Here is an 11,504-nt window from a genome sequence, read left to right on the forward strand (position 1 = left end):
AAGAAGGTCTACTTAATGCCTAATATCTAATTTCTATTACTTTGTTGTTTAAGAGTGGCTTACTTTCTCGTCATTCTGGAGGCTGGTAGCTCCTCTGTCCTTACTTGCCCTTTCCTTCTGTGGGCATGCATCTCTGGTGTCTCTTTTTATGAGGACTTCAGTAAGACTAGACAAGGACACACCCATATAGCCTCATGTAACCACTAAAAGTCCTCTCCCCAAATAATCATCTCTTGAGATCCTTAGAGGCTTAGTTCCAATGCTGTGGTATTCACATGGCACTGATGTACAGCCTTCTGTATGTTTTAAATCATTACTGTTACTGATATAACAGTGTTCTACTGTCTTGCTTAGAACAAATGACAAGAAAAAAGTTTAGTACAGATTTTTTTCAAATATTTTTCATCTGCAGTTAGTTGAATCTATGGATGTTGCACTATAACATTCAGAGGTCTTGAAGATGAGGGCTTCAATATCTGAATGTTGCAGAAATGCAATCCAGCTCATAATGCTTCTGAAAGAGAAGACTTAGTGATCTCAGCAAATGCTAGCACAATCCATCCCTTTGTCATTTGTTTGGGGGACAAACAGTAAAAATAGGACAGAGTTTTCCCCCTAATTATCAGGCCAATAAGTTCTGTCAGGCAAACTTTCAGGCTAGGAGCTACTCTAATAGTGGCATCATTAGTGATCCCACAGCATCGCTGCCTCACGAGCCTTGTTTAGTAACAACCTATTTAACAACCTCTTTTCATTTCAGCAAAAACAAGTTTCATAGCTCACCATCTCACATTAAATGTATATTCATAGATTAACATTAAATTGTGTCACAATGTGAGATAGAATTAGTCTCTTTGATTTTTGTGCAATATTCAAGCCTCATATTGGAAAAGCTTCAACAGGTCAGGAAAAGAAAACCCAAACCACTGTATGAAGACCAAACTCTAATTTTTAGCTATTTTATCATCTCATTAGAACAGCGAGACTTAAAAATAATATCTGGAGTTAGGAGTTGCTCAGTATAAAGTGCAGTGAACACCCTGGGTTCAATCCTTAATACTGGGGGAAAGAAATTATATACATATTTAAGACATAATAAGCAATAAGCCTGACTAGACATATGCTTTAGAATAGATTTGGAGGCTGGGAAGGTGGATCAGTGGTAGAGCGCTTGCCTTGCAAGCCAGAGGCCCTGGGTTCGATTCCTCAGCACCACGTAAGCAAAAAGAAAAAAGCCAGAAGTGGCACTGTGGCTCAAGTGGTAGAGTGCTAGCTTTGAGCTGAAGAGCTGAGAGACAGCGTCAGGCCCAGAGTTCAGGCCCCACGACTGGACCCCAAAAAAAAAAATAGATTTGGGATTTCCTGTCACTATGTAGTGTGGCATCAGGTCAATTAGTCTCTCTGAGCCTCTCCTCATTATACTAGGAAGGTAATTCCTTGCAATGATATCTGATCAAGTGAAGTTATCTCTTGAAAGGTATTGAACATGGAGCCGTGTACATCATGGCTAATAAGTGCCAGCTATGACTATTAAATACAACTGCACAAAAACCAAAGTCACATGTCCTTACTTGAGAATCTAAGAGGTTGGCAAGATTATAAGGGTCACTGAAACCTTTTCTGAAAATTTACTAGCTCATTAAATCCAAAGCCTGGGAACTACTTGTGATTCTCCACATAACCCAGAATAAAGTTCCTTTATGTGGGCCAGATCTGATTGCTTTGGTTTCTGGGCTTCTGTGTAGAAACTTGGTCTCTCAGAGGCTGAGAAATAACTCTGCTTTGACGGCATACCAGCTGAGGGTGGCTTGATAATTGTCCCCATCTGAGTGATGGCTAGTTACATAGGTGGCTTGACTTGGAGTTAACTCATTAAACTATACACTGAGAAATACTTCCATATTTGCGTGTCTCATTCAATAAGAGCATGTTTGTGTGTTTAATGTATCTGTGGAAGGGGAGAATGCGTTCACCTGTTGGCTAATCCAAGTGAGTCATTCCTGCATTGTCCCACATGGTTGGCTCCTGAGCCAACAGAGACAGAGAACAGAGACAGGCCAAATATTCAACCCATCACTGTAACACATATGTAGTTTGTTTACATGTCTATGTTCTGTCTGGCAAAATATTTAAACATGTGTTATTTCTCATGACTTTGAACAGATACTGCAGAGGTGTTCGATAAATATTGGCTGATGACTTCCTCTTAGCTTTGTAAATACAGAATTCATTCTTGTGGTTGTGTTTAATGTACTTGGATTTTATGAGAATTAGCCAGGTGCTGTTAGGCACAGAGGCCCATATTTGTTTATGCAAAAGTCTGCATATCTGTTTTCATTTATAGAAAACAGTGCAGAGCTATCTGGATGATTAGCTGCTGAGCTGTATTTTTGGAACACTGAATCAGAATCCTGTGTCTCATTTAGGGGTGACCTATCCTTGACAAGACTAATTTAATCACCCAAAATAGTAAGTTAATTTAGTTTTGTTCAAAAATGTCAGGTATGGGTTACAAAAATCTACCTATTTAACCCCAACATTTATATGTGTGTGTGTTATTGTAAAAATACTGTACAGAGGGGTTACAGTTACATGAGCAAGGTCATGAGTACATTTCCTATTGAGCATTGTTACCTCCTCTTTTGCTTTTCCCCTACCATCCCTTCCCTCTGCACGGCCCCAACTCCTCCCCCAATTTGTAAAGTTTGTTTTCAACATAGTGTATTGTACATCTCATTGTTACAATGCGTCAACCTGTATCCTTGATTCAGCATTATGTTATTTCCCTTCTCCTCCCCAAATTAGAAAAAAATGTATATACAAGATGCAGGGCACTGACATCAAATACAGTGAAAACAGGGGTTATACCTGAGGGAGGAACATACCAAAGAAACAAAAAAAATCACAGAATATATTATAAATATGTTTAAAACAATAGAAAGAAAGAAAAAACAACTTATGTCCCTATCTTGGAGTTCATTTCATTTAACATCATCTTACATGGTAACGTTACATAGCTTTTGATCTTTTCTGCTTGTCATAGACTTTGCTACTTATTGCAAATAAGGGAAACCATGGGACCTATGTTTCTTTGGGCCTGGCTTACTTCACTTAATACAATTTTTTCCAAGTCTTTCAATTTCCTAACTAATGGGAAATGCCATGCTTTCTGATGGAGATATAGAATTCCATTGTATATGTATAGACCACATTTTCTTGATCTATTCATCTATGGAGGGGCATCTGGATTGGTTTCATATCTTAGCTATGGTAAATAAAGCTGTGATAAACATAGTTGTGCTGGTAGCTTTAGTATAGCCTTGTTTGTGATTGTGTGGGTAAATGCCCCAAAGTGGGATTTCTAGGTCATAGGGGAGCTCTATGTGGAGTCTTTTGAGGAACCTCCATACTGCTTTCCAAAGTGGTTGAACAAGTTTACACTCCCACCAACAATGTGGTAGAGTTCACTTTTGGCCAATCCTCTCCAGCATCTGTTGTTGTTAGATTTCTTGATTATAGCCATTCTAACTGGGGTGAGGTGGTATCTCAATGTTGTTTTGATTTGCATTTCTTTTATGGCTAGGGAGGTTGAGCATTTCTTCATGTCTATTGTCCATTCTCATTTCCACTTCAGAGAAGTTTCTCTTTAAGTATTTAGCCCACTTGTTTATCAGGCAGTTGTTTCTTTGAGGATTTGTTGTTGGGGGATTTCGTTTTTTGAATTCTAAGTATATTTTAGATCTAAGACTCTTGTCCATTGTATGGCTAGTGAAGATCTTCTCCCAGTCTGTGGGTTTTCTATTGATCTTGCTAGCTCTGCCCTTTGCCATGCAGAAACTCTGCAGTTTTATGCAATCCCATTTGCCCAACCTTACTTTGACTTGCTGTGTTTCTCTGTCTCTATTAAAATTTCAGCCTGTGCCAAGAAGCCCTAGAGTTTCTCCTATTCCCTCCTGTAATGTTTTCAGGGTGTCTGTTTTGACTTTGAGGTCTGATCCATTTGGAGTTGATTCTGGTGCAGGGTTATATATAAGGATCTAACTTTAGTTTTCTACAGGTGTTAAACCAAGTTTGCCAGCACCATTTACTGAAGAGGCTGTCTTTCTTCCATTCTGTGTTTTTAGCTCCCTTATCAAAGATTAGGTGGCTATAGGTCTGTAGGTTCATTTCTGTATCTTCAGTTCTATTCCATTTAACCCCAACATTTCTTACCCTTCATCCTTAACCTTCAAGTAGTTGTGACATACCCATCATTTACAAGCTGGCTAATGTTATTCACCCTAGTTCTGCTGAGGTTACTGTGAGCTCACATTAGCCCATGTTTTCATTCAGTGATGCTGTTTGAAATAATAGGCCACAAAGAAGCCTACTGTCCTGCTAGCTCGTAAATGGGAGCCTATGCTAGCACAGTGCATTCTAAGTAACTAGGAATCAGTTTTAATTGGAACATGTTAAAAATACAGATTTATTTTTACTTTACTCCTGAAATTACTATATTTTACTAGATTTGAGCTGGAAAAAAAGGTTCTTCCATTGATTTTACTCCAGTAATGTAAGGAAACACTAGGGAGAAAAGTAACTCAGTTCTGTCTGTCCCTTCTTGGTATTGCCAGCCAGAACAAGGACTCATGTTGATTACTGCCAACTAGAATGGCTGAGATCCCTCAGTCAGCTGGGTCAACTCTTAGTACCTTTTGTAACAAAAATGGAATGCTGTGGGAAAAAAAAACTCCATAAGGTGACCTACATCATAACAATTCCACTGTGGTATAACACTTACATAAAGCAGGCATTTCAAAATTGTCCCAGAATTCAAAAGAAAATTATGAACAATATTCCACCCTTTTAGAAATAGTTTTAAACTAATAGAGAGCCCATTTTACATTAGGAACATTTTACATATAGAAACTATTCATTTATATTTTCCTACCAGCTATGTTCTAATTGTATATTTGTACTCTGAGAGATGTGTTTAGAACTGAAGTTTCAAAATAAAATTTGAATCTGGATATTATATAAAAATAAAAGTAATTTCTGGGAAAATATTTTCAAAAATATAAATTTAGAAAAATATGATTTAGTGCATAACTCAAGGCAGAAAAAAGAAGGTATCAGCTGTATAGAAAGAACCTTGTCCTGTAGAATGTTACTTGTTGTTAACTAAAATTCCAACGTCTGTTTTGAGTATTTCTTTTTAAGAGTAACGTTCTTGGTCATTAAAGGAAATTCGTGACTCTCCCAACAGTTACTAGAAATATCAACTCACATAACACTTTTTATTGTCCATATAGACATTTAGGTGTGTGATAGAAAAAGCCCCTGTTAGTCCATAGAATAGGTAACCACAAGATCACTGAGCTCTGAGTCTTGGCACTTCACCCATTAGGTTCATAACCTTAGCCATATGATTTAGGCTCTGAAGGACTTGTTATCCTCATTTTTGTAAACATAAAACAGGAAGAGAAGAAAGACAAGGTTGGAGGGGATGTCTCTATACTCTCCTCTAGTGCAAAACTTCTTGTGTTTTTTTTTTTTTTTTGCCAGTTGTGGGGCTTGAACTCTGGGCCTGGGTGTTGTCCCTCAGCTCTTCAGCTCAAGGCTAGTGCTCTACCACTTGAGTCACAGCACCACTTCTGGCTTTTTCTGCTTATGAGGTGCTGAGGAATCGAACCCAGGGCCTCGTGTGCATGCAAGGCAAGCGCTCTACCACTGAGCCACCTTCCCAACCCTGTTTTTTTTTTTTTTGTATCAACTTTTCATATAAAAGAGGTTGAGTACTATTCAACCTTTAAAAAAAGAAATGGAAATTTGAAACATTCTACAACAATCTTGAATATATAATGCTAAGATAATATAAGCTAGCCTGACAAATGACACACACTATACCATTCCACATATGTGAGCTGCCCAGAATAGTGGCACACATAGAGACCAAGAGCAGAATAGTAGTTGTCAGGCAAGGAGGAGAGGATGCTGGAGAGTTGCTATTTAATAACTATAGAGTTTTATTTTGGGATGATGACATCCTAAAGATGGAAAGTGGTGATAATTGCACAACAATGTGGAACATACTTAATTTTTTCACTAGCAAATTACACTAGCAAATAATTAAATGGCTGGGCATTAGTGGCCCACACCTGTAATCCTAGCTACCCTTGAGCTATGGATTGAGGTTCAAAGCCAGCCTGACTAGGAAAGTCCATGAGATTCTTTTTTTTTTTTTTTGGATCCGGTCGTGGGGCCTGAACTCTGGGCCTGAGCGCTGTCCCTCAGCTCTTCAGCTCAAAGCTAGCGCTCTACCACTTGAGCCACAGCACCACTTCCGGCTTTTTTCTTTTTGCGTATGTGGTGCTGAGGAATCGAACCCAGGGCCTTAGGCATGCAAGGCAAGCGCTCTGCCACTGAGCCAACTTCCCAGCCCTCCATGAGATTCTTATCTAAAATTAACCACCAAAAACTGGAAGTGGAGCTGTGGCTCAAAGTGGTAGAACACTAGCCTTGAGTTAAAGAGTTCAGGGGCAGCACCCAGGCAGAAAGAAAGAAAGAAAGAAAGAAAGAAAGAAAGAAAGAAAGAAAGAAAGAAAGAAAGAAAGAAAGAAAGAAAGAAAGAAAGAAAGAAAGAAAGAAAGAAAGAAAGAAAGAAAGAAAGAAAGAAAGAAAGGAAGGAAGGGAAAGGAAGGAAGAAAGGAAGAAAGGAAGCAGGAGGGAGGGAGGAAGGGAGGAAGGAAAGGAGGAAGGGAGGAAGGGAAGGAAGGGAAGGAAATGGTTAAATGGTAAATTCATGTTATATATATTTTATAGAACAAAACTAGAGTCTCAAGGAAATGCACATTTTAAAGGCATTTGGCACTAATAAGAGCATAATAAATATTTGCTGATTGGAAAAGAGAAGCTTCAATAGAGTCATGAAAATTATTTTGAAAGAAGGGCCCTAGGCTATTTGTCTTGACACTGATTTTGTATAGCAGTTAAACTAATTTTTTAATAGACTATGCATTTCTATTCAGTAGTTTGGGTGTAAACAAAGAGATTAGTGCACTTTACAAGAAGAGCCTAAAGCTCCCCAATCAAGTCATTTCTTGGGGCATCTACTGTTCTTCACTTTAAGGCTGTAGATTGCTTTGAGAGCAAGAAACACATTCCATCTCCCCCATGACACACAGTGGGAGTTCTAGAAATCCACAAGTTCTCATTCCACTAGAGATAAACCTATTTAAAAGGATTTTCTTGAAGCAAAATTAATCTGTAAAGGATTACTCATTACGAAAACTTTAGAATTAAAACAATCAGAAAGCCAGAATTATAAGCTTTTACAAGATGATGATGACTATTTCTGCAATCATAAATGAGTTATTTGATCTAACATACATCCCCCAAATGTTATAATTAGAAAGTAGAGATTACAGATTATGTTATGCATCATGGATGGGACTAGCAGTATAACTGTTAAGATTTCTATTTACTCTTCCACTTTGTAGAAAAAAGTGTTTATTATTAAAGATGTTTATAAACTGTTTAATGGAAGACACACATTTCAAGTGAAACATTTTCCTCTAAAGGAACATAAACTAATAAAAGAATATAATACCGTTTATTTGAAAAGTTCAAAGTACTAAAAAGATACAAATGTTCATTAGTAAATATACTAGGTACTTTTACATTCTTGCTGATCCTGGAATCACAGATAAATGTTGTACAATGGTTAATATTTATCTTCTTGATCTCACCTTTATTTTGATTTCCCCATTCTTTTCTGTTCCTAAGTCTTAAAATAGGTTTTTTTAATGACCTTTAGTTATTAGAACAAACTAGAACAGGCTTCTAGAGTTTGGAATAACAAATCTCCACTTAAAAGGTTGATAATAATGAAAACTTGGGGGTATCAAGAGAATAATTTCTTTTGGTTATTTGAATCACTTCTTTTGATGTTAGTTTTAACTTCTATTTTTAAATTACCATTATTATGCCAAAAAAGCACAAGTTTAAAAACTTCCTAGTAAAGTTAGCAAGTATTTAAAATAATTTAAGCTTGGATAATTTAGGAGATTTGAAATATTTAATCAATTCAAATTAAAACAAAAAAATCAAACAATCTCCCTCTGAGAAAGAGGAAGAAAGATTGTTGATGATAAGGAGAGAAAAGAAAAAATAAATTCTGATACTTTCCATCATAGCAATTAATCTTGATTAATTAGATGTATAACACTCTCTTGTTATACATAACTCACCATTACTTTAATGGGCAAGTCAAGTTTCTGTTTTTCATTTTTGGATGGTTGATGAATCATTTCAATAAAAGTTACAAATAAGTTACTCAAATTGTCATGATTGCCTATAATTTAACCAGAACACAGAAGAGGTAACATCTCTAATATGGTAATAAGAGAAATTAACATATACAGTGCTTTATTTTTCTGTGGATTACTAGTCACAAAAAGTGCACTAAAGATTCTTTAATAAAATGAAAGAATTTGAATTAACATTGTATACCACATAAAGGAAACTAAATTGCATGCTTAAACTAAATTATATGCTTATGGATTTCTTAGGTAACATCATTACATTAATAAAACCATACCTTTTATTTAAGAACATTTTAGGTAGAGGAATCCTAACAGATTATGTTAGCCATTTATTCCAGCAACAGTCATTTTCCATCTGTGCTTTCAAAATTTTGTCTTTCGAAATTTCTATCATTTTTGTCTACTCTGTTTTTCCTTAGAAATTCAGATTCAGGAAGTACCAAATTGTAACTTAGGATCCTTTCAAAACTGCTAGTATCTCCACTTCTCACTTGCCCACCATCCCAGGTAATTTTTTTTAAAAACCAGACAAATTTGGGAAACATCAGGCTAATAAATTATGGGAGATGAATAGCATAGCTTTTATTTCTAAACTTGAAGCCAAACCAAAACTTCAACATAGAGAATTCCACTAGTTTCATTAGGAAATACACACACACACACACACACACACACACACACACACACACACACACCCCACATACACACACCACCACCACCACCACCATCACTACCATCACCAAAAAACCTAGAGGCTTTAGCTCTGCAAGCATTCCGCTACTTGAGTCATGCTTCCAGTGCTTTTGCCTTATTTTTTTCCCCACACAGTTTGATGATTGGCCTGCCACCATGATCCTCCTACCTATGGTCTTCCAATTCTCTGAGATAACAGGCTTGAGATGTCATACCTGTTCTCATAGAATTTTCACAGGTACATACCTCTGTATAAAGTTCTCATACACACCATTTGTTGGACACCAGTGGCTCACACCTACATACTCAGGAGGCTGAGATCTGAGGATTGCAGTTCAAAGCCAGCCTGGGCAGAAAGGCCGTGAGACTTTTATCTCCAATAAAACCATTCAGACAACCAGAAATGGCGCTGTGGCTCAGGTGGTAGAGTTTTAGGCTTGAGCTGAAGAGCTGAAGGACACAGGCCCAGAATTCAAGCCCCACAACCGACAAATAAATAAATAATACAGACATTTGTTTTTAGTTGATTGCTTTATCTAACTATCTTTAAAGCAATTTCTGTGTACCAGAAAACAGAATATGATATTTTCATATGATTATTAAAAATAGAAAGAGGAAATACCTATATACTAAGTTTTAAAACTTGAGGATTTGCAGGCCTTTTATACCTAATGCAAAATTACCTTTTATTTTTAGTACTATCACAAGTATAGCTATAATTTAAACCTATAATTAGGTATGTCACGCTAATAGGCATGAGTTTAAGCTGCAATTTCCAAGCAAGTTATGCTCTAGTTGCAAAACTGGAAAAGAAGAGGTAGCTTATCTATGCAAAAATTCTCTTCATGAGTAAGAATTGGTTTTGATATAATATAAAATTCCTTAAAAATAAAAACAAGATTCTAAGTAAGATGGCAAATACTTGCATGGGAAAATCAAACTATTCTCATTTTGTCTTTATTTTTTCTCCTTAGATTCCCCAATTTAAAGAGTCAGAATGGGATCACCTAGCTATTGTAGCTGAGTGGACTAATTTCATTACACTTTCACTAGGCTGAGCTGAGCTGAGCTTTTTCAACTTTGGTTTCAAACACATGGGAGGGGAACCATTCAAACCCACAGGAGGCACTCAGGCCGTGGTCGACGTGGCCATAACTGTTCTACACAGGGGACAAAACTCTGCTTATTCCACACCTTAAGACTAGGTTAAAAACTGGGAGCCTCCCCAATGTGCTGGGTTAGAGTGACTCTGTGTGTGTGTGTGTGTGTGTGTGTGTGTGTGTGTGCATGCGGGCGCGTCCTAAGAAATCCAGGCATTCTCTTTCACCGTTTGTGTCTAACACCCTAGGTGATTCTAGTCTGAGCATCTTTCCACCTACATACAGTGTGCACCCACTGTCTACGACTCACGAACCCACACCTCAAAAGGCAGAGAGAACGAAAAGCAAGGAGGTAAAGATGTTCCTAAGCGCAGGGCATCAGGTAGGTCTGGGGGCCGCGGGCAGTGTCTACCTGGGAAGCCTCTCTGAAAAGCCTGTGCGACGGGGCCAGGGCGCTGCCAGCGGCGCCCTCTACCTGCTGAACCACGGCTCTGACAAGTGTCAGATCAGCTTCTCCTACATAGACCTGCTAAGGGGACGACTTGAAAGAAATACAAATTCAAGTTTGCCCGCCACTCCTTTCCTCCCCGCGCGGATTTCTCTCCGATGGCTTCTGCAGAGCCGGGGGACCGCGGGGACCCTCGAGTTCCTCCCCGCCCCCGGATGATCGCGGCGGCGCTGCCCGGGTGGGCAGGGCCAGGCCGGGTCCCCCCACCCCCACCCCGCACCCCGCACCCCGCAGGCCGGGGCGCCCCAAGCCAGGAGCCCGCCCGGCCTGTTTGACTCACCTGCCCTGCGGAGACGCGGGGGAGCGCGCGCGCTGCCCGGCCAGCGCCGGGCACCCAGATCCGAGGAGGATGGGGAAGCCCGGGCGGCGGGGACCCGGGGGTGTCGGTGGCGTAAGGAGGAAACGTATTACCTAAGCCGGGGATGCAGAGCGGGGAAGAAGGCTTACAGTCTTTCCCTCGAGAAACGGAAGAGGGAGGAGAGAGGGGGAGGGGAGGGGGAGGAGGAACACGCGCCGCAGGGGGAGGCGTGGAGGGGCGCCGCGGGCTAGAACAGGGGTGCCAGGCGTCTGGGCGCGGGCTCAGCGCCAGAGCCCCGGGCCGGGAGGACGGCGGAGGTCACCCGAGAGGAAGGCAGAGCCCGGGCGACGGCCTGGCCTGGAAGCCCTGGAGCTCAGCATCTGCCAGGTCCCCGCCCCCTAGTTTCCCCTAGGACGGTGGCTGTGGCGCGGAGAGGCGGGGTGACGCCTCCAGGCTTCTAGGGCAGGCGAGGGCATCCCACGCCTGCAGAGCCCAGCGTCCACCACGTCACAAGTGGATCGTGATGAGTCAGATGGGAGGGCCAGGAAGGAAAGGACTCCGCATTGTTCCTCTTGTTTCCTGGTTAGCCGCCCACAACATTC

General features: G+C 40.0%; 1 protein-coding gene across 3 annotated transcripts in view; it reads right to left on the reverse strand.

The window, feature by feature from the left end:
• Positions 1–11,078, reverse strand: part of Inpp1 (inositol polyphosphate-1-phosphatase) — a 28,979-nt gene extending 17,901 nt beyond the window's left edge. Inside the window, exon 1 of one of the 3 annotated variants that reach the window (XM_042688288.1) lies at positions 11,016–11,078. The gene's annotated coding sequence lies outside the window, so the exon portion shown is untranslated. The other 2 variants (XM_042688286.1, XM_042688289.1) reach the window with 2 other exon arrangements.
• Positions 11,079–11,504: the final 426 nt, after the last annotated feature.

The sequence above is a fragment of the Dipodomys spectabilis genome, unplaced genomic scaffold (assembly GCF_019054845.1).
Source record: "Dipodomys spectabilis isolate Male_0828 unplaced genomic scaffold, ASM1905484v1 ptg000115l, whole genome shotgun sequence".
Lineage (NCBI taxonomy): Eukaryota > Metazoa > Chordata > Mammalia > Rodentia > Heteromyidae > Dipodomys > Dipodomys spectabilis.